Here is a 25,131-nt window from a genome sequence, read left to right on the forward strand (position 1 = left end):
CCAGGAACATCCCAAGCCTTCCCCTTCCTCTGGGACAGACAAGCTCCAGTGGGTCCTTCCCCTCACCCCTCCCGCACCCTTCTGGAAAACAGAGCTCAGAGCTCCTGTTTGTGTAGTTATTCATACAAGCAGACCACCTACACACACCTTTCCATTTAACCTTCAAAGAACCTTCAACCCCATTTCACAGATGGGCTGCTGAGACCAGAGAGGATAAGTGATGTGCACAGCTGGTAAGCGGTGAGTGGAGCCAGGCCTCTCTGAGCCCATTCACCTCCTCCTCTCCTGTCAGTTCACTGCCCTGCCCTACTCTTTGGGGGTCCTCCCAGGTTCATCCAGCCCACCCTGCACTTCCTTCTCAGGGAGAAGAACCATGCTAACTAACTCAATTCTACCCCACCCCCAGAGGCACCCCTGACAGCCATTTCCCAGGAGGCTGTGGGGCATGAACTCTCCCTGCAGGGACCTCCCTGAAAGGGGACCACAAGCCCAGGTCCGGCCCCATAGCCCAGCATAAGGGCAGGTGACCACTAGGAGCCGGGCATAGGGTCCTGCCCCAGCCCATCTGTGCCTTATTCTGCCGTGATTTATAAAGGAGTCTCTCCTCAGGTCACCCATGAGTGGCTCTTCTACCAACTGGGAAAGGTCTCACTGAGCAGCCGGGACAAGGCAGCCAGGCCTGGGGGGGGGGGGGGGGCGGGGGGGAGTGTTAGCTCCCATGTCCATGATGAGTTGTTCAGTTGAAACCCTGCACACTGGATGCCCAGAGGAGAGCCGGGACCAGAAGCAGGAAATACTGCCTCAGAGAGCCACAAAACCAGACAGATTGTAAAAACAAGCCGGGCACAATGTTCCCCAGTAGTGTCACCCTAAGTGTATGCCATGACAACATCCAGTCCTCCAGGGTGAGGTAAGGAGGGAAGCAGATTCTGTGGGCAAGATTGGTTTAGGGAAACTCGGACTTGGATAAAGCTAAACAAGCAATTGCAGGACTTTTCAGAGCCTTTAAAATGCTAATGTGCGTCACAGTTCTTCAAGAGAAAGAGGATGTGCAATATTTTCTAAATGTTAGTTTTTCAGAGGATTTCAGAAGAACAATGCCTGTGGAATATTCAGAAAACAGTGTACTCTGGGTCCCCTGGGGAGGGAGAAAGTGGCGATAGCTACTCAGTAGGTGGCCTTTAAATTCATATCGAGTTGATAGTGCTGAGACAGGTGATCAAGAGGAGGACATATATTACAAAATGAGGGTACAGTGTTTGCAGAAGCATGGAGTGGCATTCCAAATACCCAGGTTCTGTTTGGGGAGTAAGGATTCCCCACAACATATCCTCCAGCCCTGTGGCAGCCCTGTTTTTTATTTGGTTTCCATGTCTGGCTTCCCAGTAAGATTTGATTTGACCAAAGGGGTCTGCTGCAGAAGGGGACATCTGTTGTTTGTCCTGCGCAGCATCCATCCTCCTTGCTTCTAGTAATAGAACCTCAATTGTCTTTGAGGAACACCCCCTCTTCTGCTCTCAGTCCACGTGGGTCAGGGCACTCCAAGCCAGTCCATGTATTTCACCTCTAACACCGTCCAAACCCGCCCATGATTGGCTTACAGGTGGGCAGATGACCCAGTGGTCCAATGAGACTCAAGACAGGGCTCTGCTGGGACCATTGGGAAAGAGGCTTTCTACTCCCCAGATTCCTGAAACGGGGCGGTGCGGGGGGGGGGTGGGGGGGGGCCTGGGGGGTGCAAGCCGGGAACTGGAGGAGGAATAAGTTTGCCTGAAAATGAAACCTTCATCAAGGCTGGCAGAGTCTAGAGACGATGTAAACAGATCTCCACATCCTAGGGGCCCCTGCTCCCAGCCTTGCCGGAAGTTGACTGAACCTCTGGGACTTGAACTCTTTAGTTACTTGAAATAATAAATTATCTTGTGTCTGAAGATAGTTTGACTGAGGGTTCTGTCACTTGCAAGAGACAGAGTTAACTGCCTAACAGTAGTTGAAACCTGTACAGACTTTTTGCTATTAGACAGACTGTTTGCTGTTAAACACATTATTTATTTATTCATTTCTTCATTCAAAATAAGACACATTGTGCAATATCTATGTGCACGTGACGTGCAGGAAAGGCTGCCACATACAGCCCTTCGGGTTGTGCCCTACTCAACTCGCGGGATTCCCTTTTGTTAACGTAAGAAACATTCAAACCTGTAAAGCATGTTTGTGAGTTTATTTGACCCAAACTGTTGACAATTGCCGGGAAGCAGAATCTCAATGGATTGAGATAATGCACCAGAGAATGGCAGTTTTGCACCTTGTTTTATACATTACAATAAAAAAGGAGCCGTAAGTGGGTTACATGAACTCCTTTGGTGACAGACTAGGGAGGCGGGAGAAAGCAAAGCGGGGAAACCTCTGGGATTGGATAGAAAGTAAAATGATAGACACATACTTCCTTTACTTAGGTGGATGCAGGATAGTTCACAGTCAACAATGAACTCAATAATGATGAGGGGATTTGTGGTCTTTGCAGAGTGGTGCCTGTGCTTTGAGGGGTCTGGAAAAAGAAAAATTAGTTTGACATTCCAATGATATGTTAGGGTAGATGCAAAAAGACAACAGGCTCAATTAAGAAAAATTGACGGCCGAAACCGGTTTGGCTCAGCGGATAGAGCGTCGGCCTGCGGACTGAAAGGTCCCAGGTTCGATTCCGGTCAAGGGCATGTACCTGGGTTGCAGGCACATCCCCAGTAGGAGATGTGCAGGAGGCGGCTGATCGATGTTTCTCTCCCATCAATGTTTCTAACTCTCTATCTCTCTCCCTTCCTCTCTGTAAAAAATCAATAAAATATTTTTTAAAAAAAGTTCAAGAGGCTGTGATTTGATTAAAAAAAAAAAAAGAAAAAGAAAAATTGACCATTGTCAGGGAAGATACCGGGCTAGGACATGACTACTCACCATGAACTGCTTTTTAATTTAAAAAGTTTTCATTTCAGACCATCCTTTGTGGTTACTTTAGGTCTCTGAGTTTGCGAGGCCGCCGCACAGGCCTTCCCTGAGCTTGTCAGGTTAGCATTTTCACAAGACAGCAGCTGGGGTTACACGGTGCGGCAGCCTTGGGCCCTGGGATACAGGAAGATAGAAACCGGCCCACAAGCCAGAAGGGGCCATGTCTTACCCACACCCCTTGTCCCTGCCACTCTCTGGAATGACAACGATTGTCCTCCTCTCCCTGCAGAAATCCTTCCCATCCTTCAAAGCCCAACACAGCTGCAACCTCCTCCAAGAGGCCTTGCCTGATTGCCTCTCCGGCAACAAAGTGGTTGCTATGGAGGAAAACAGGAGGGAGGAAAGTTGCATCAGGGGTGAAGAAATGCCCTGGGAACCTGAAACCCGAGCCCTGCAAATGCAGCCTGTTTTTCTTCATTCTTTCCCACAGCGGGCTGAGGTGGGAAGCACGCGGGCTGAGTGTGCTCATGAGACAGTTTGTTGCGTGCCTTCCGGACACCCCAGAGCACCGTCCTGGCTTAGGGAGGACAGCTGTGCTCTCACCTGCACCTGCACGGTGACAGAGCAGTCACCTGCATCGCCAAAACCAAACTCTCAGCACCTCTGGTGGCCACCCAGACAGTGGCTAATTCCCAGGGCATCCTGCTGCATTCTTCTCATTTCTGCCTGTTTTCCCATGGTTGGGGGAGGGGGCAGTGACCTGGGGGGCGGGGGGGCGGGCAGAGATGTCACATCTGGCCTGTCATTCTCCCCCAGGTTTCAGGGAAAGAAGGAGAACACCACTGCAACCCAGAGGATTTGTGGCTGTCTTCCCCTCTCCTTGGGGACACAGCAGGCCCCCAGTCCAGCTCAGGCTCCAGAGCCTTCCAGGCTCCCCGTGGTCTGCATTTGCATAGAATCCAATCTTCCACACCCCCTCCCTCAGGCCCAGCCCAGTCCTTTCTTCAAGCCCCCAACCTAGGTAAATAGCAAATAAATAACCCCATTAACATTTCATAGATGCTGTATTATGCTCTTTTCCGTTGTAGAAAACATGATACAAAAGACAGCCTAAGAAGAAACAAAATGCCCTTCTTGTGTGTTATTTACAGCAGGCCTCCTATAATCTAATCATCCTTCCTCCCCCATCCTCTCCCCTACCCCCCAGTGCACTGCAACTTTGCAGGCGTTTTATTAAAATGAACACGTTGTTCCTGCAGCCCGCTCCCTCCTTTGCAGGCCTGGGCATAAATAATTTATTGGAAAGCTCATTGGGTTGGCTACGCTTCCATAATTGAAGGCCGTCCCCCGCAGTTTATTGGCGAGTGCAGGGGCCCAGCCACTCAGCGCCCTGACCCCAGATGGAGCAATTCAAAGGCCCACCATGGCCCCTTCAAAGCTCGGGAGGCCCTGCTCATTGCTGTTCACTCCGCCCGCCTCGCTCTGCAGCCGGCCAGCCCCACAGCCCTGTCTGTCAGGAGGCCGAGCCACCAATGTCTTCCCAGTGGAGCGTCCTCCACTGACCACAGACCCTACTGCCTTGTGGCCAGCTGCCTCCCTGCCTCTGTCTGTACCATCAGGCCTGCCTGGCGCCCTGTGTGGCCAGCATGTGCCCAGGAAGTCTTCCCAGGGCCAGCCAGGAATGCGCCCTGGGGCACAGGACAGGCCTAGACACTCCATTTTAAACACTACAGAGAGGCTGAAGCAAACTGACCCAGACCCCAAACTCGCAGCTTTGAGTATTAAGTGGGCCCCGTGCTCAGCACCATCTCCCCTGCAAACCACCAGCACCACTTAGGGGAGGGCCTGTTGTTCTTGGGAATGGAACCTGCCTACCACATCCTGCACTTGACCTGCCTGTGCTCCCAGCAAAGGACAACTCCTCCACCGGCCTGCCTGGCCCCATCCCAGCTTGCCTTTCTCAAGGACAGCACTGGAGCAATCCTCCCCTCATTAGCCTGGGTCATCAGTTTTCCTCTCTCCTTGACTTTCTGTCAGGCATAAAGATGCACAATGCCTGGTGGTTAAAGCACAGCCTCGGAGCTGGATCACAAAAATTCAAACCCTAGCTCTGCCACCAAATTGCCCTATGACCTTGGGCAAGTTACTTAACCTCTCTCTGCCTCGGTTTCCTCATCTTCAAATAGTAACTGCCTTATAGCGTTACCTGGCACAACAGTTATGTCGTCGTGTCAAGCATGTGCTTCACCACTCGCTCCCGCTCCCCTCTGGCTTCCTGCCCCTAAGTCCTTGACCTCTAACCGTCAGATGTTACAAGAGCTCAATGTTATGCCTTCTTACTCCCCGAGTCAGCACTGTCCAATGGAAATACAGTGCGAGCCACAGGCATGATTTTAAATTGTCTAGTGGCTATATTAAAGAAGTAAACAAAAAAGGTCCAAAAAGAACTTATTTAAAAGACCCTGGAACCACCCTGACTCCGGTTCTCTCAAAACCCACATCAGTCCTTCTCCTAGTGCTGTGGGCCCCACCTTCAACCAGGATCCAAGCCTGTGTCCTCCTTCCTCCACTGCTTTGTCTGTGCTCCCACCATCAACCCCAGGGTTACCCCAACACCTCCTGCCTCTTCTCCCTGCTCCCACCTTCAGCCCTCAGTGCATCCTCCACCCTGAGCCAGAGGATCATTTTAGAACGGAAGTCAGATGCTGAGATTCCTCCACGGAACCCCAGCGGTTTCCCCAGCTTGGCCCCAGGAAAGCCTCCCCACTCCTGCCTGGTTCCCTCCCTGCTCCCCGTTCCTCCCACATGGACCTGCCAGGCTTAATCCCCGCCCAAGGCCATTGCTCTTGTCCCTTATCTACCTGTGAGGCTTTTCCCCAGACATCTGCAGAGCATCCTCCTCCCTCCCTCAGATCATTGCTCAAATGCCATTTTCTCCCAGTGTCCTCCCTGTCCACACTATACATACAATTGTAAGCCCTGCCCCCACACCATACTCCTGACTCCCCTCCTCTGCTTTATTTTTCTTCATGACACTTAGCACCGGCTCACATACTGCGGGCTTTGTTTGCTGTCTTTCTCCCCTTTGAAAACATAAGCCCCATGGACGCAGGTCTATTTTATCACTGCTATTTTCTCTTGTACGAGAATATGTCATTAAAACACACCATGTGCTTGATATTTTTTACATAAATAAATGAATGAATGGAGGGAGGGGAGAAGGGCGAGTCAGACGCCTTTAACCAATGGAAATACGGTCACAGCTATCTTTGCTCCACAGGTAGGTTACCCTCCCCCTCTCCCACCACCCCAGTGTCTAGGGAGCACAATCAGCATCTTCAGAAAGGGAGCTGATGAATGCACCCCTGAGGTATCAATCACTGCCCAGCCCTGCCCACTCTTCTGCAAGGAATGTTAGTAATAATTATAACCACCAGCACTGAGACGCTTACTGAGGACTAAGCACTTCCCATGCTTTATCTCATTTCCTTCCTTACAATGGATCTCAATCATGGCCCAGGCCAGTAGCCAGGAGGTGTCTGAGGGCCCCCAATCCCATCCTCCCCCAGAGAAAGGGGTCTGGAGTCACCCTGTGACCCCGACAATTAAGCCTCTGCCTGGCCTTTGTCCTTTCCTTGGTTTGCAGGCGCATAGATGACAGAATAATCTTTCTCTCTACTCCTCCCCACCCACCCCAGGCTGACTGGAATCCCACCTAGTGCTTGCTTCTCCATGTCCTGCCTGGACAGCCAACACCATCGTCGGGCTGGGCTTCTGGTTTGGGATCTGGTTTGAACTTCAGCAGGCCCCACGCCCATGACTGTCATTTCCGATCAGGACCCGGCTTCCAGTCTCAGGATGACACATCACTTGTGGGATGTACCACGCACATCTCCCTGCCAGGAAGGACTGCTGCTCCAGCTGCTACGAGTGCAGTCTTCCATGGTCACCCCCGCAGGGCTGCCCCAGCTCCACAGCACTGCCTTCCCCAAGTCATAAACTCCATGGGATGGCTTGCACCCAATGACTGATAGAGGAAAAGTGCAGCAGGCTGGCTGGCTGAGCCCACGGGGGTGACTCTGGTGGCCGTCTGAGCCAAGGCTGTCCATGAGGCTATCCACAGCCAAGGCTGTGCTGCACCTCACCCGGCCTGCCTCCTACCCTTCCCCCACGGGTCCCAAGTGAACTCTGATCCACATCCTGCACACGGAGCCCCCTTCTCAGTGACTGCTTCCTGGTAACTCAACCTATGTCACCCACGCCACCCAGGTCAACTGGCAACTTCTCCTGGGCAGTGATAGGGGAGTGGGTCTTGCTTCCTGGCCCCAGCACACAGGCCAGCCAGGCCCTCCCGCCCACACAGCTGACCTCTGGCTCTGACCCCCTCCTCCCATCAGAGGCCCACAAAGGCTGAAGGCATCGGAAACAATAGCAAAGACTCTTAGGACCTGCCACCTTGGCTGTGTCATTGTTATTTCAAATGCAGGGACCTTGAGGCCCTGCCACTCTGCCCAGGAACAGCTGGCCCATGGCCTGGGCAGCCCCACTTCCCCCAGCAAAGGTGCTTGCTCCTTCTGCCTTGACAAGAGGCACCACCTGACCCACAGAGTGGCCAACCAGGACCTAGACCGTAACGAATGGAGGAGAGGCTCACACTGAGATGGCCAGCAAAGGCTCTGCTAAGACCAATCTGAGTGAGTAATTGCATCTGCAGTCTGTTCAGTCTTCTCAATTTTCTTAGGAGACAGCACTAGTGATGGGGCAGAGGGTTAGGAATGTGTTAGATGGGGTAGAAATGTGTGTAGGAAAGAAATAAAGACAGGAAACGTGAGGGAGCTCATTGAACAGAGAGAGACTTTCGCCAGCCCAACCATCCACAGCGTAGGGCTTCACTGAGACAAAGGGCCACCATGTAGGCTCGATGAGCAGCTGGGCCAGGGAGGCCTCTGTGAGTCAACTCACAAATACACACTGAGCATCTGCCCTGGGCCTGAGGCTGCTGTGGGGGGACTGTGGGGGTAGGGGGTGGGAGGGTATAGAGATCAAGGTACTTTGGTGGCAAAGAGCAGCACAGGAGGTTGGGATTCGGGGAACCATGGCCAGCTCCACAGCGAGGGCGCTGTGGCCAGAGCAGAAGCTGAGGGAGGCAGGCTGTTAGCCTTGAAGGCCCAGGCTCCTGGAGACCCTACACCCAGTGATTCAAGATCCCTGTTACTCTGCCCCAGGAACTACAGATATGAGCCCTGGCCGCCCTGGACCTCTGACACCCTTAGAGTGGCCCTTAGGTGCTCCTGCTTAGCCTCTGCCTCTCATCCACCCTCCACATATAGCAGCGAGTTTTTAAAATACCCAGGAAGCTCCAGGACCAAATAATTGGCTTAATTCCTGGACCAGGAACCCTTCAAGTGCAAAGATGTGCTCCTCCTTGTAGCCCAGCAATTAGCAGGGTCTCTTGCACTCAAATAAGCCCAGTTGGGCCCGATTCCCCTGCTTGCTCCAGAGTTCCCCTGAGACCCAGTGGTGGACTGGTGGACACTGTGTATTCTCTGACACATGCGTCAGCATCACTATTTCAGACAGCCAGTGATCACTGTGCTTGTGCCCTGAGCAAAGCCGCACGAATAACTAAAATGTCAAATGTCTTTGTTTTAGCTGCTCGTCTATCAACTCTGCTGGTCTCACAAGCATGAGCTACATGCCAATTAAACTCTCCGATGGTCAAGTATAAATGTTTTTGTTTCATAAAAATTAAAGAATGAGTTCATTATCTCCAGAAGAAATAATTTTTTTTTAGTGTAAGATCCATGGGTAAGAAGGATGGTTGTTAAAGGGGTGCTCCCTTAGGATTGCTTCCTTGAATTTGGACAGAACAGATCCAAGGGCAAAGTTCCCTAGGGCTGAACTGGAAATCCCCCACTGGAACCAAAATCCCAGAGAATCCTGGACATCACTCTATTTGTCAAGACTGCACACGTGCACGCGTGCGCGCACACACACACACACACACACACACCGAGTCTGGAAGAGGGAGGGTTTCAAGAGTGATGGTGTCTGTAGGGCCTTCTGAAATAAGATGAGGTATCTTTATGGATTCCAAAGGGAGGGACTCCAGCTATGGCCTCTCTGGCACCAAGGATTGGAAAGGTCAGTGTTCAAGGCCCAAGTAGACAGCTGCTCTCTGAAGACCCCTCCCTAATGAACTATGCCTCAACTGCAAAAAAAAAAACAACCCACAAATTCTGTTTTGGTAGCACAATTCCAATTCTAGAAAAGGTCATTCTCTGTTATCTCTTTTATACATACACATATGTACACCTACATGTATTCACATATATACATACATATAAACATATATGTATATAGTGGTATATACATGCACATGTAATGTGTGTGCTTATATATAGCTATACATGCATGTGTGCATTAAATATGATTTCAGTTATCTACTTACATCTGTCTTTTCACAAAGCAAATAAATAAATGTGAATTCACCCATCAGGAAAAATTCAGTTATCAAGATCCATGTCCAATTTTCACTTAAGAAAATATCCCTTGTCATTTAGGAGGGTGGATGTTGTCCAGAGCTTAGAAGAGGGCTGATGTGGGTCATCAGGTGTGTGGCAGGATGAATCAGGCTATTCTCACCCTTTCTCCAGGACTGTGCGCTATGGCCAGGTATGTGTGGGTGCGAGGGGTGGGGAGAGGAGGCGCAGGTCCCAAGACAGGGGTTCCCCAAGGGACTGAGGAGCCTAGGAGCAGCTAGGCACCACTGTGTGATGCCTCTGGGTTCAGACAGCCCTGCCTTCTAACCCCGCCTCGTCCCGCACTAGCTGTGTACCTGGGTCTCAGTTTCCTGTCTGTCCAATGAGAGCATTTTGACCTTGTGGAGAGGTTGGGGGAACTATGTGATAATGACCAAAACACAAAACAATTAGTGTGATGAGCAGGTGAAGTCTAAAGGAAAGAGTTGACCAACAGAACACAGTGGGTCAGTAAATGACCCAGAATAGAAATCTAGCCTTGGATTCTGTGATGTTTTCATTTCAAAACTTGAAAAATATTAGTGAGACCCCATTGGTGTTGTATGTGGATGCTCATGTCATCACCAAATAATGCTTCGGGGATCTAAGGTTGCATTTACATTGCGTTTACTATCATGTTTTTTGCAAAATGAAGGCCAAATGACTTCATGGGCTGCTGTGCAAACAAAGGTTTAGCGATTGTTCAAATAGAGACAAGTGGAGGGAGGATTGAGTCATCAAACAGTCATCAAACACTGGCAGGCCACACACCAATGGACAGAATCATAGTCACCACTTTGCAAGTAGGTGCTGGAGCAAATGCCATTTGGGGTTGTAACAACTTGTGAGACAGCACTACAGGAAGGGTACACAACTGGAAAGGGTCTTGCTAAATGACCTATATTTCCTCTTTTTAGGTTGTTATATTTTGGAATACTCTGTAAATTGATTGATCCATCAAAATCCTAGGTCTGTGGTTAAAAGCATATCCATTGTAACTCATGGAAAATAATAATATTGATAAAATCTTTATTTAGGAGACTAATTCTATATAATAAAAGGCTAATATGTAAATTGTCCCCTCCACTGGGAGTTCAACCAGGAGTTCAACCAGGGGGCGGGGCTGGCCTGCCAACCACGCATTGCCCCTCCTCCCGGCAGCCTGGCCCAATCGGCCCTGAGCCACCAGACCCCACCCATGCGTGAATTGCATGAATTCGTGCACCGGGCCTCTAATAATATTGATAATCATTCTAATGATGGCCCAGCATGCTCGAGCATCAAAACAACCTACTTGATAGCAAGCTGGACTCAAAATGGGATCACATCCCTCTGTTTTTTAAACCCAACATTGGTTATTTTACTTTCAGCAAAACATCATCTGTCACATTAAATTAATGCCATTAATTTGAATTTTAATGGTTTCATAGTTTTGTTTGCATTTAATTTGTGATTGTGTTTTGGTTTTATAGCTGTGTGAGAACTAAAAGCATAAGAAATTTATACTTTTTTGTTTGTATATATTTAAGTAACAATATGATCAAAATAAATTTAGCCACCACTGGGGGGTCTGTGACAATTTTTTCCATTTAAAATGAACATATTAGTCGATGTTAAGAATCACTGAGACTGCACCATAGTACACTGCTAAGTGCACAGACTCCTTTAACTTTGAAAGTCCTTGGTGAAGTGAGATTTGGCTCAATGCATTGTGGGATGGTAAAAATCCCCCAGGAGTTTAGATCTGAGTTTTTTCAAAGTTCTAAGCCAGTTAGTGGGCATCTCAGGTGGCTCAAGGACCCTGCCAGGTACCAATGTACTTTTGGTCTCTTTCTCTTCCTTTGCTCCATAGTGTGGAGCGATTCCTTGTAATTCAGTGATAAGCCATGGAGCGTCCAGAGCTTTATAACTGGAATCATATATAAGAGATTTGTACACGTACACACTGCTGGAAGAGAAGGTCCACAGCACGCACCAGGGTCTGGCCCACGCTTCCATCATTCTTGGAAGGTCAGGACCCACTCCCAACGCTGGAGGCAGTGGCTGGGTTTCAACCGTGGCAGGTATTCGCTTCATTGCCTTCTGTCCCGTGTGAAAAGCTGGGGATACAGGGACTCAGAAAGGCTGAGTCACTTACCTGAATTCCACAGCTGAGTAAGTATCTGAGCAGGGACTTGAACTTGACTCCAGAGCATGGACTGCTAGCCACTCCGCCACTGTCCCCTCTCTCCCTCTGGATGTAGGTGAAGGTAGGAGAAAGGAGAGTGTGGCCCTGTGCTCAGGGAGTAGTTGATCTCCTACAGACAGATTTGTTCTTCTGTAGTGGGATGGGAATGGGAGTCCTTCAGCGGAAACCACAAAGCCAGGCCCGCAGGGACTGCCCACATGGGAGTTGCCAGAATCCCTCCCCACGTTTGCTGAGATGTGTCTGCACTGTCTTCACTCCTCACCTCCTCAGCCCACCTTCAGTCTATTTAAAGCAAAGGGAGAGCTGTGTGAGCATGTGAGGGAGCATCTATGTTACCTAAAGTGCTCTTACTTCCCTGCTCTCCCTCCACCCCCTGCAAGCTATTGGCAGGGGCTCCAGAGACCGTCTCCTAGAGATTCCGGTGCTGCAGAGGGGGCATGTGCATTTCCCAGTTGAGGCTGACAGCACTGCAGAGACCCCACGCTCACTCCAGGGCACAGGTATTCCTGGGAGGGTTATCACTCATCTCCCAATGTTTGTGGTGGGGAGCACTTCGGTTGGAGTAGGGACTGAGCCTACTCTCACCCAGAGACCTCAGGATAAGAAGTTACCCGGAGGAGAGGAAAGCCAGGGTCAGCTGCAGAGCCTGCAGGCCTACCTTGGCTGTGGAAAGAGAATGTGGGCTTCTCCAGGGCCAGGAAGAGGCCACAGGAGGTAACCAGGTTCTCTCACTCTGGTGAGGACCACCCCAGAGTAGCAGAGGAATACCTATACCCCACAAAATACCAGTATTGGGGTGCCTGCCAAGACAGAGGCCCTGAAAGCAAGAGAGGAGTCAAGCAGCACTGTCCATCCTGAAGGTGAGGGCCCCTCTCTGCCCTCACCATCACTTCGCTGGGCCCTGAAGAAACCACGGTAGAAAGGCAGGTGTATTAGCTTCCTGGAGATGCAACAACAAATCCCTCCAACTGGGTGGCTAAAACAACAGAACTTCATTGTCTTACAGCTCTGGAGGCTGCACATCTGAGATCACGGTGTCAGCAAGGCCATGCTCCCGCTGGTGGCCTGGGGAGGACCCTCCCTTGCCTCCTCCAGCTTCCCCTGCTGGCGGCAGGCCTGCAAGTCCCTTGGCCTGCAGCTGCGTCACTCCACTCACATGCCCGTCTTCTCCCTGTGTGTCTGCAGGACATCTTCCCTCCATGCATGTCTGCCTGTGTCCAAATCCCCCCTTTTTATAAGAAAACCAGTCATATTGGAGTAGAGCCCACCCTAGTGACCTCATTTTAACTGGGTTGCCTCTGTAAAGACTTTCCTTTCAAATGAAGCCCCACTTGGAGGGGGATATTAGGACTTCAACATATCTTTTCAGGGGGACACAATTCAAGCCATCACAGTGGACATGAAGGAAGAGAAACTGAACCCCCAACCCAGGCACAAGCCACTCAGGCCTCCACCCCCCACATGGTCAGGCCCAGCTGCCGGGAGGAGAAGCTTTGAACCAGATGTGGAAGGAGGCTGCACGTGGGCTGGACCTTTTTAATCTGAGAGTAAAATTTTCTCTGTGTCTGAAAATGATTGGGAAGCTCTAGTACAAGCCTGCGATGCCATCAGGGGAGGGGAAGAGACCCAGCCAGCACAATCAGAAGCATCGAAGGGAGAAATATAAAGCCATTTCCTGTTCCTGCCCCATCGAGTGCAGCCCATTCAATATCTGGTTATATATACAAGAGGCAACGAGGGACCGAGGCAGCACAATATAACATCAAGCGAATTAAGTCAACTGTGGAAAGAAAAGAGAAACCGCGCAGAGAGAGTACCTACAGTCAGGGAGGAAAGGCCCTGCAAGAGGTGGGTCTGGCCAGGCTTTCAAGGATGGGGTAGATCTGCCGGGTGGGCAGAGAGAGGAAAGGGCGGGACCTGTGGGAACAGTGCGCAGCAGCCAGACCCTGTGCCAAAGCTGAAGGCAGCCTGGATGCCACCCCAGGAAGGTCTATGACCCTCTTAAAGCACTTTTATGGCCCCCATCCTGGGCGGCGGATGCAGATTTTATGGGCGTCTGCAGGAGGCTAAAACTGTCTTCACACACGAAATTATAACGATCAGATGGCTGTCTCTGGGGTGGCAGTGTTTCCTCGAGCTGCGAGCAGGCCGACAGTGCCAGCGCCGACTATAAATAACCACCACCGCTTCCTCCTCCCCGCCGGCCCGGGCCCCCATCTCTCCCCCTTGGCAAGATCGCAGAGGGTTTAGTGAACAGTTTTGCTCTCTCAGCTGCATGCAGCCAGGTTTTCCTGGGCTGGAAGGTGTAACTACTCTCCCTCCTCCTCTTCCTCCTCCTCCTCCTCCTCCTCCTCCTCCTCCTCCTCCTCCTCCTCCTCCTCTCTCCTGGCTGTGAGCAAAGTGGAGGTTCTCCAAGGCCTTAGAGACTGGAAAGGTGTCCCTGGCCCATCAGAAAGGGGTGTTTAGAGGGAACTGCCCCCCTACAAAGAGGAGGCCCAGATGGAACCTGGAGTTTTGCAGAGCGGCACTTGGCCGACGTCCACCTTGACTTCTGCACTCTTTGGGCCAGGAAACCCACAAGGTGTCTCTAAATGAGGCCTCCATGCTAAGCCCCTCGAAGGTCCTGCTGTGAAGACCAAGCTATAAGAACACAGCCAGCCTCCTCTTCCAACCCCATGTGTCAGTTCTGCCTCCTAAGTCCGCTAGGCAGCTTCAGGCAGACCGGAGGGGTGCTGCTCACACCCCTACCTTTAAACGCCTCCCCGCACCCCGACCCCCACAAGGCTGGTGCAGGCTTTCCTGCAAAGCTTTCTCCCCCCAGGTCTCCGCCTGCAAAGCCTCACATGGCCTCCCCAGAGGCTGCCTCCCCGGGCCTGAGGCCTGTCTCCTTGCAGACTCTGCCCCCCTTATCTGCTTGCCCTTCCTTGGGGTCCTTTCTATCAAGAGTCAGAGCCTTGTTTGCCAAAAGGGGGGCTACTGCAGACAAGTACTGCGGGTCATGGCGTGCAGGGAAGGGGCTCTGAGGAGTAATGAGGCGGGGAGCCCAGGTGCAGGCCCTGGGGAGAGGAAGGAGGGCTCTAACGTCCTTGCATAAGGAAGCAGCTCCACCCCATTTGGTCAGAATTTCCCAGGCTCTTCAGCCATAACCAGGCTCTTCAAGCCGTTGCTCCCATAACATCAAACTCCCCCAGGTGTGGTGTGTGATGTGCCATGAACCTCACTTTTGGAAGAGCCACAGGAGGGTCTGTGGTGCAGTCTGTGGCACGGGGTGAATCCATGGCTCACCTCTGATCGGCCTTTTCCCACACACGGTGCCCTGTGCATGGTAAATGGGGGCCATAAAATCGCGACCCCCGCTCAGCCTTGCAGCTGCGGACTTGGGGAGATGTGAGATTGGGTGCTGAGGTAGAACACAGGCACAGCTCACGCCCACCTGTAGAAGCCCACTCCCCACTCCTCCGCCCTGGGACCGTCCCTTCTCCACCCTGGACTTCTCAGTGGCTGCAGTTTTTAATAACCCGTGAAACCTCACAGACAGTGAAAAATGGGGGATTGGGGCCAGACAGACCAGATCCTGCTTGCTCACTTTGGGCAGGTGACCTTAGGCAAATTACTTCCCCCCTCTGTGACTCAGTTTCCTTATCTGTAAGAGAACCATTGTCACACCAGTGGCACCTGTTGGTCAGCTTGAAGCCTGCAGGACACCCTGCAGGTGGGAGCGAGCCCGTCTGGCATGGGGTGGGGAGGGCCTGAAGCAGGTTGTGGTCTGGATGCTGCCTGGGGGCAGAGTTGCCGCCGCTGATGCACAGGATGTACACTTGGGTCTCAATAACACCTAGAGTCCCACTTGACTCAGTAACGAACCTGTGGCTGGGAGTAGATTGGAGCTCTGTGGACAGATCCTGGTGACCTTCAGGGGGCATCTCCTGTTTGCCAGGCCTCCTGAGAGGACCAGATCAGAGCTGTCGTAGGACCTGAAGCCCTCTTCGAGGGCTTCCCCAGGTGCACAGCCCTGGGATGGAGACCTGGAGAGCACCCTCATTCTGCATCCGGGTCCCCATGGGCCTAGCAGTCCCACCCTCAGGCCTCGGCCTCCGTCTTTACTCCCAGCTTTTTCTCCAGGCCTGTCTCCTCACCCAGGCCCTGGAGGTTTGTATAGCCCCCTCGGAAAGGGGATGGGGCTGCAGAAACAGAGAAGCTGGACATCGCTTTCCGGTGTGGAAGTCAGAGAGCCATCCCCACTGGGAAAGGGGAAGGACTGCTTGATGGTCTCTGAAGTAGCACAGAGGACAGTGAGGCCCAGCAGGTGCTCCCAGATCCCAAGTCTGGTGCCCAGGGCCTAGGGTGAGGGGACTGAAGGGAGTGATCAGAGGAGCTGTCGGTGGGTCCGAGAAAGATGAGCCCAGTACACGCCCCCATCCCCAGGCAGGGAGCAAAACTCCCAAATAGATCAAGGGGAAGAAGATCTAGGAGGAGGCAAGGTTCTGGAAAATAAGTGGCTTCAGGCTATCACCAGGCAGATGGGGCCTCAGGCAGTTTCACAGTCTTCCATGCCCGGTGGGTATCGGGTATTGGGAGCAGCAGGTCGGGCTGAGGTTGCCCAGGCCTGGTGAGGAAGGAGAGAGCATGCTGCCGGTGTGTAGGGGCTTGCAGCTGCTGCAGCAACACCTCCATTCCACCCGGGAGGAGCACACCCGAGGGCCAAGGTGCCTGAAGGACAGGCCAGGAAGCCAGGCGTCCACCCACCCCAGGACCTGCACCAGCTCCCAGAACTCACCCATCCCCAGAAGGGGAGGCTGCAAGTGCACAGCATCCTGTGTGTGCCACCTTGGTGGAATGGGAACTAAGAACAGAAATTGAATTGTTCTAGGAAAATCGAGGAAGTTGCCTTTCCTGCACACCGGAGCTTCTGACCTATGTTCCCAGCCACCGAACCAGGGAAGTCTCAGGAGCATCCCATGGGACTGTGACCATCGAAGATACGGGGTCCAGAGGGGACTTGCTGGGAACTCAGTGGGAACACAGAGCATCCCCCCTTCACTTCTACCCCAGGGGCTGGAGAGGAGCAGCAGCCCTGACCTCACACCACCTCCTAACTCTGCCATTGGCCACAGGTCACAGGTCCTCAATGTTGCAGAAGTTGTTAGTGCTGTACTCATATAGCTTAAGCAAGCTCTTGATAAATGCAGACTCTTGTTTTGACCATGATCATAGAAGATATACCTTTCTGCCTCTCCCCTCTCCCTGGCACGCTCCCCATTTTTATCATCCCCGCCTGACCCTCCCCAGAAGGGCCACCAAGAGTCAAATTGATTTGTGCTTGGCAGGTGGTCACTAACATTCTCCTGGCTGTCATTCTTCACTAAGAACAAGTCTAGGGCATCACAGCCTCCATCCTCAGTGCCTATCAGCAGGGAGGAAAGGGGAGCCAGGGCAGATACGGGGACAGAGCCAGGGCCAGGCCCACCTCTGGTCCCTGGATGTCACCTTGGAGGATGCCAGGCCTGGAAGGACCCCCAGAGCAAAGGGCGCTCACACCCTGGTTCTATGGGTGAGGAAGCAGCCCCAGAAGACACAGGGCATGGCCCTGGCCGCACTCTGGGCAGAAGCGGAGACCAGGCTGGCGGCCTCTGCCTTTCCACCCTCTGCTTCTTCCCTGGGCCAGACTCACAGAGGAGGAGGAAACGGACGGCTGACTCCTAGTGTCTAATGATGGTATCACTCGCTTACTTGGATTGAGTCCCAAAAGGGTGGTCCCGGGAAGTCAGGAGGCGTCAAAGCAGCGGATAATCCCCCTGCATGCACTCTGAAGACTTGCACTGAGCTAATGGACTCAACTCAGCTCCTTTCCCAGTCCTGCAGAGCGGGAGCAGACCTGTAGCCCTGACAGCTCAGAGGCCCCGTCAGGTGGACAGGGGGGAGAGACAGTGTCCCTGCCTTGTCTGCAGGTTCTGCCGTGGAAATTCCAGCCTGGAGGGATGTCACCTGTTTTAATTAATGCTGCCTGTGGGCCTGCCCTGTGCCAGGCATGGAGGGGTTACAGCAAAGAAGGAGAGGAGACCTGCTCAGGGGCCCCCATTTCTGTAGATGGCTGTACATTGGCCAGTCCCCTTCTCGTTTCTTCTCTTTGTCTTCCATCCTGTCCACATCGTCAGATGCCAAAGCATCCCTGCAGCCACCAGCAGTACCAGGCTCAGGGCCACAGTATCGCACGCCTGCGGGTGAGAGCCTGCCTGGCCCTCCTCTCTATGCATTCTGTCCTGACATACTTACCAGTGAGTTAGTTTCACTGGAATTGAATTCTGAGTTGGTAGTCTGGCTTACCTCACCAACAGGCCAGCCCGAAACCTCAAAGGCGGGACTGCTTCCTGGGTGTGAGCACAAGGTCATACAACTCAGATCCTCTTTAGCCATCAAACCAATTAATTAAGTAATTAATCACCCAGCCTCTTGTGCCCACCTTGCCCGAACCCCTCCCATTGTAGAGGTGGGGAAAATGAGGCCCAAGGAGGGAAGGAGCTGGCCCAAGGTCATTTTGCATCTCTTCCATGAGCATGTCTGGGTCCTCACCTCGGCCTCCTCAAGGGCCAGGACTGGGTCTCACCCCCCGGGCCCCACTGGGCCCCACATGCAGTTGCCCTTCAACAATTTGGTAGTTGGATTGTCCAGAAGCTTCCTTCTTTAAAAGAAGACGTCTTAGCAAGGCTTAAGCCACAAGAGGACCCTACTGGGTGGGCTTTGGGCTGGCTGGAGATGGTGGTGGGTAAAGGGCATTTCTGGGGTCTCAAGGGGGATCACTGCCCACTGGCAGCCTTCAGCCCCTCCCTGCAGAGGCAGGCCCCGATGGCAGCAGCCCAGGCTGATTTGCAAGGCTGCTCAGCCCTGTGCTGCTGTCGGAGGGTGGCAGGGCCGCCCCTTCCTTCCCGGTGCCCCACCCCCAGTGGTCTGGAGAGAGGAAACCTTTGCAGCAACTACTCAGGCATGGTTCTCAGGACAAACGCAGCCTGACTGGAGGTGGCGAGGGAAAGAACAGGAAGAAACTTTGTTGTCGCCCTGGCAAAGAAATGCAGGCTCACTGCCCTCTCTCCTTTGTTTCCTCATCCTCGCCTTCTGGGCAGGGGAGCGCTTCCACTTGCTGGATCCCCTGGGCAGGGAATCAGCGCTGGCCCATGGGTGACCCACCAGTGGAGTTGACATGGGTCCCCTCTGAACTAGAGCCTATAATGGTCAGTGTGATGCCCTCCGGGGCATCCTTTTAACTCTGCTGCAGTGGCCAGCAACACTCCAGACGGTAGCTTCTCTGAAGAGCCTGAACTCCAGAGTGAGGAGTGCATGGAGCCAGGCTCCCAGACAACCACGGCAGCCACGAGGTGCCCAATCAGATCCGTCTCCAGAGACTCTGCTGGGAAGCAGAGATGATGCCAGCTGCCAGAGGTGCCCTCTGCCCCTACCACTGAGTTCATGGCAGGCCGCACCTGTTTCCCTCGGGCTGGTCTGTGAGTGACTACCTGGGTGCCTGGGGTGCCAGAGATGGGCCACTCCTGCCCACATGGGATTGCCCTCAGGGGCAGCTTTGGTCTCAGGACTCCCTGCCAGCATGGTCTGCACTTTCTCAGAACTGCACTGCCCAGGTCCCTGATAAATGCCCCACTCCCAGTGCTTCCTGATGTCCACAGACACCATGAGGGCGACCCGTGCCTGACCTTGCTCAGTGGAGTGCAGGACGTCAATCCTCCCAGACAAAAGCCACTCAGGTGACAACTTCAATGCCACCCAGTCCCACCATGGAGGGGCCTTGCCTCATGCTGGAGATGGAGCAAATGTGTGCAGGCAGCCCGGCTGAGGTTTGGAGAGGACACAGCTGGGGTTTCTGCCATGAAATCAGCCCTGATTCCCCGATCTCTCACTCCCTCTACGTGATGCGCTCATCTGCAGCTCAGCCACACACACAGGCCTTCATGTGCTTCCTCATTGGCCTAGGACAGTGATGGCGAACCTTTTGCTCTCGGTGTGTCAGCATGTTGAAAAACCCTAACTTAACTCCGGTGCCGTGTCACATATAGAAATTTTTTGATATTTGCAACCATAGTAAAACAAAGATTTATATTTTTGATATTTATTTTATATATTTAAATGCCATTTAACAAAGAAAAATCAACAAAACAAAAAATGAGTTCGCGTGTCACCTTTGACACGGGTGTCGTAGGTTCGCCATCACTGGCCTGGCAAGTGTGCTTTTATGGGACGTATGTTTCAGTTATCAAGCCCCTTCCCAAGGTGCCTGGGACCTGTATCCCTCTCCCCTTTACCTGACACCCTTTCCTGGGCATGCTAACAGATGAATGACTGCAGACCCTTCTTACCCCTGCATATGGCCTCCAGAGGGCTCCGCTAAATGATCCTTTCATATCCCATTAAGGGCTGCCCACAGCTCCCACCACCTTAAGGAGAAAGCTGAAAACTTAGCATGATCATTCATGGCCCTCCTGAGCCCAACACCACCCAGCTCCACTCCTCCCCCTCCCACCCCCGCAACACACACCTTTCCACCACACACACTGTGCACATCAGATTGCCCTGGCTGCCACCCTGTGCCCAGGGACCATGGACTTGGTAGACTTTCCTTTTTTTGACTTTGCTTATTTCTTCCCTGTGATTGAAGTACTTTTCCTGCTGCTTCTCCACCTGACACAGTCCACCTTGTTCCTAAGGACACTGCTCGAGGGCGAGCTCTGTGCCCCCGACCCAGCTGCCCTGAAGTGAGTGCACGTCCTGTTCCAGCTGGCGTGGTTAGGGCTGGAACAGCCCCCATTCCCTGCCTGGCTCCCTCCTAGGCCTCCACATTGAGAAGGAGCTTTGGCCCTGATGTCAGGGGGCGTGGGTTGCATCACAGTCCTGCCACCTTGAAAAACTTACCCTAGCTCCTGAGTCTCTGTTCCTCCATCTATAAGGTAAAATGATAACACTAAGCACCTGGTGGAGTGATTGTGAGGACTGGGAAGATAAATGGTCTGTGTTCCTATTCTGTTTCTCTGTGTAAGGATGCGTATCCACAGTCATAGGAAACAGTCTGGGAGAACATATACCACGGTGCCTGCAGTAGTTGTCGCTGGGCAGGTGAGATTTATGGGGATCATTTCTGCCTTTGTTTGCCTTAGCTCAGTTATCTGTATATGTGTTTTAAATACTAAGCATGAACTGCTTTCATAATGAGAAAAAAATAAAAGGTGTGTATTTTGGGGGTGGGAGGGGTGGGAAACGAGTAAGTGAACATGCCTGGCTTGCAGCAGGTTACCTGCCGCCAGGAGGGCTGTGGGGTCATCTTCCTGTCTCTGTGCATCCTCAGCATCTCCTAGTGGCTGCTCCCTAGTGGGCACCGATGAATTCATCTGACCCAACTGCCTCGTTCAGGACATGGTGAGCCCGAAGTCCAGAGAGGAAATGGACTTGCACAAAGCCACACTGAAATGAGTCTCTGAATCCCAGACCTCAAGCCCCAGCCCCGATTCTTCTCCCACTGCTAGGACCAGGCAGAGAGAGGCGACTGACAAAAGCCCGCCGGCCCCTTCCGTTCTGCAGGGCTTGCTTTCCAGGTTGGGTCACCAGGCTCCATTCTGACCCAAATTTGGCTGGTTCAAGTTCTAGAATGATTGCAACCCATGTCCTTGCATCTGACATCAAAGCTCATATGACTCACCAAGGTGCTGGAGTACATCACAGGAGCAAAGTCACGAAGACACACCGAAGCTCACATGTGAGGATGGAGACCTGGGAGGAGGTAAGGTCACTACATCACAGGGCCAAACAAGTGGGAATCCAGCTATTGACCACCCTGCCCTCTCCTGCCACCACTGCTGCCTCTTCTTCCTCCCCTCTTCTTCCTCCTCTTCCTCTTCCTCCTCCTCCTCTTCTTTTTCTTTCTTCTCCTTCTCCTTCTCTTTCTCCTCTTTCTCATTTTTGGGTTAACCTCAGGAGGGGGAACCATTTAAAATAAAAGCCAGTTTCACAAAGTTCATCGAGATGTCTACTCCTGAAAGTAACATTTAATTTGCAAAGGCAGGAGAACAGCTATCCAATGACGATGAAACAGGAGTAGCCTGGGGCTCTCACCCTGAATCTCAAATCCCCCTTTCCTGACAAAACCCTCATAAAACAGCAAGAATTCCCAGCATTCTGGAGGCTAGGGCCTGCTTGGATCCTCTACCTCAACCCTAAGGAAATTTAGCCATTTTAATATCAAGAACCCCATGTGTCAACCTCATCCAGTTGGGGATGGCTGGGATGAGCTGGAGAGTGCTGGAACCCAGGGCGGGGGGGGGGGGGGCGGGGAGGAGGTGGAGGAAAGGACTCTTTTAACATCTGGCCTTGTTGTGAGACAGGAAGCCCACATATGAGGGTATTACACATACATGATCACCCCCACAGCCCTGGAGTTTCAGTACTGCACATCTTGAATGCAGTTTAACCAAGCCCTGGCATCCACAGAGAGGGAGCACCAAGACCACCAGGACAGGTGCCCTTTGTCTTCCTTCTAGCAGCTTAAACCTGCAGGAGCCAGCACTGGAGAGCTTGGCACCTTGCACCCTACAGAGAGAAGGGGGTGGGAGGTGGGAAGGTTTCCCCCTGAGAACAGGTTTCTCTCAAGCAGGGCACATTCTACTTAGAGCCCCTCTCTTTTCATAGGAGGAAAGGAGGGAGGGAGGGGGGACTGTTGTATGGGAAGAACATGAACTCAAATGAGAAGATCTGTTATGGGCTGGATTTCATCCCCCAAATTACTATGCGGAAGCCCTAACCCAGTGGTTCTCAACCTTCTGGCCCTTTAAATACAGTTCCTCATGTTGTGACCCAACCATACAATTATTTTCATTGCTACTTCATAACTGTAATGTTGCTACTGTTATGAATTGTAATGTAAATATCTGATATGCAGGATGGTCTTAGGCGACCCCTGTGAAAGGGTCGTTCGACCGCCAAAGGGGTCGCGACCCACAGGTTGAGAACCGCTGCCCTAACTGCAAGTACCTGAGCATGTGACTGTATTTGGAGGCAGGGTCTTTAAAGAGGTAATTAAGCTAAATGAGGTCATTGGTGTGGAGCCTCCTCCTAACCAGTGTGACTGGTGTCCTTCTAACAATAGGAAATGAGGATACACAGGTACCGAGGGAAGACCATGTGAAGACACAGGGAGGAGGCAGCCTCCATCAGCCAAGGGAGAAACTTCCGACATGTGACCTCAGACTTCCAGCTGCCAGAACCGTGAGACAATCCGTCTCTGTGGTCTAAGCCCCCGTCAGTGGAATTTGGCAGCCCCAGCAAACGAACACAGAGCTGAAGTCCACTGTCACCCAGAACTCGCCAGGACTTCAACTTAACTTTGGAGGGCGTTCTTCTCTTTATGGCCCCTTCCTCCAACATATATAATTAGTCTTACTATATTAATATTACACATTGATGTTATATATTAGTATTGCTTTATAACTGCATCGGTATAAAGATGAGTATATTAATATGACATATTTAAAGAGTTTCTTTGACTTAAAAGTTTGTTTTTTCTTCTGGATTTAAAAGAAATTAAAATCTTCTAGTGGGCAGGTGAGAGCACTGTGGGCTCTGGGCGCTGTGCCCACCCTGCCAGCTGAAGCAGTTGGCCCAGCATGCCCCTCCTGCAGCCCCCATTGCTGAATCTGCACCTCTGGGCAGGCTGAGGCCGGGATCCGACTGGGGCAGCCATAGAAGCAAGAGCTCAGATCTGTGTGAAGGCGCCTGGCCTAGTGTGGGTGGCCTGCGTGCCTCTCAACCTCGGCAGAGCAAAGAAGAGCCCTCCACCTCCGAGGCCCCGCTTCCTTCCCAGCCTGCCTCTGGGTCCGCGCCAGGGGCCCAGGATTGAGAAGCACGCTTTGTGCAGCTCCCGGCCGCATCGCTGCCTGTTTCAAAGGGCTTTTTCTCCCGGGTCACTGCAGACAAAGCCAGCAGGGAGAATGAACCGCTGCCTCTCTGCAGGCTGTCTCTTTCCCCCACTCCCCTGCCCTGACCCCAGCCCCTCCTGCTCCGCTCTGGTTCTCCCACGAATCTCCAGGGATCCCAGGGCAGTGCCGGGAGGAGAGGCCCAGACCTCTCCCTGCAAATGCACAGCTGGACATCAGTGGTTTTAGACTTGTTTTCCTGCCACGAAGCCTTTTCTTCCAATGAATTCCTATGTAGAAACCCAGCGGATAGAAAAGAATAGAGCTGTCCTGGTTGAATCAGAAGCGCACTCGCCAAGGGGCTCCCACAGCACCGCAAAGGTCCTACAGGACACTTTGAAAACCACGGGCTTGGATCATCTCTGGGCCTAGAGTGGGGAGGAAATGGCCCAAGTCCCACAGATAGTGGTCAGCAGAGTCCTCCTCCTCCTGGGCCCGGGAGACCAAGGCTGGGAACAGCAGGCCACAGCAAGCTAGTGACACCCCAGAGGGGTGAAGAGGGCAAACTAGAGTGAGAGCCAGAACTTTTCCTGAGATGTACAGAGGGTCTGACCCTCCTAGACAGCAGTTCTGTACATGGTGATTATGCGGACCACACTCATAGGCACAGCAGTCATTGACACAATGGCCAGGGGCACAGGGGTCATTAACACAGAGATCATAGACATAGCAGTTATGGACACTGACCATGGGCCCTGCGCTCAAGGGCATAGGGGTCATAGGATAGTAGTTAGACATACAGTCATGGGCACAGAGGTCATGGGCTCAGAGGTCATCAATAGAGTGGTCATGGGCACTGTTGTCATGCACACAGTGGCGGCCGTGGACACTGCACGCATGCACACAGCGGTCACGCACAGGCCACAGGGGCATTTCTGCTGAATCCATTAGCAGACTGGTGGCAAGGCCCCCCCCTCCTGAGGAGCTTTCTGGCAAGCTAATCCCTGCATAGCTTGCACGTTAAATCATTGCTGCTCCTGCCTGTGGGCTGCCCAGGTACATCTGGCTTCATTTAGTCTCCCCCATTGAGCAGAAACACATGTGGGCCCTGGCGCGCCGCTGAGGTGGGGAGTCTGTGTCAGGGCTTCTGGGGTGGGCGGGGCTGAGGGGCTCCGAGGAGGGATCTAAGGCATCCCTTTCAAAAGTGTGTTTTTTGGCACACAGTGTCCTACGAAATGTTAATTAGATTCTATGGAAAAAAGGTTTCTTCGGTCAAGTAAATTTGGCAAGCTCTGCACTGAACAAAAGTAAGCAGAGAATTGTGGGATTTCTCAGAGACTTTGATGGGTGACCCTAAATGGAGGAGAGCAAGTACAGTGTTTTCCAAGCGTCTTTTGCCGGGGTAACAGGAAGGATTTGGCTGCCAGGGAACAGGAAGTCCAGTTCTAAACAGGTTAAACTCTCCAGGAAGGTGCCAGCTCACACAAGAGGACGTCCAGAGGTGGGCACGTCCAGGATTTGGCAGCCAAACAATGTCATTCAAGCCAGAGTCCCTCCATCATCCCCCTCTGCCACC

Source organism: Myotis daubentonii, chromosome 13 (genome assembly GCF_963259705.1).
Source record: "Myotis daubentonii chromosome 13, mMyoDau2.1, whole genome shotgun sequence".
In the NCBI taxonomy this organism is placed as follows: domain Eukaryota; kingdom Metazoa; phylum Chordata; class Mammalia; order Chiroptera; family Vespertilionidae; genus Myotis; species Myotis daubentonii.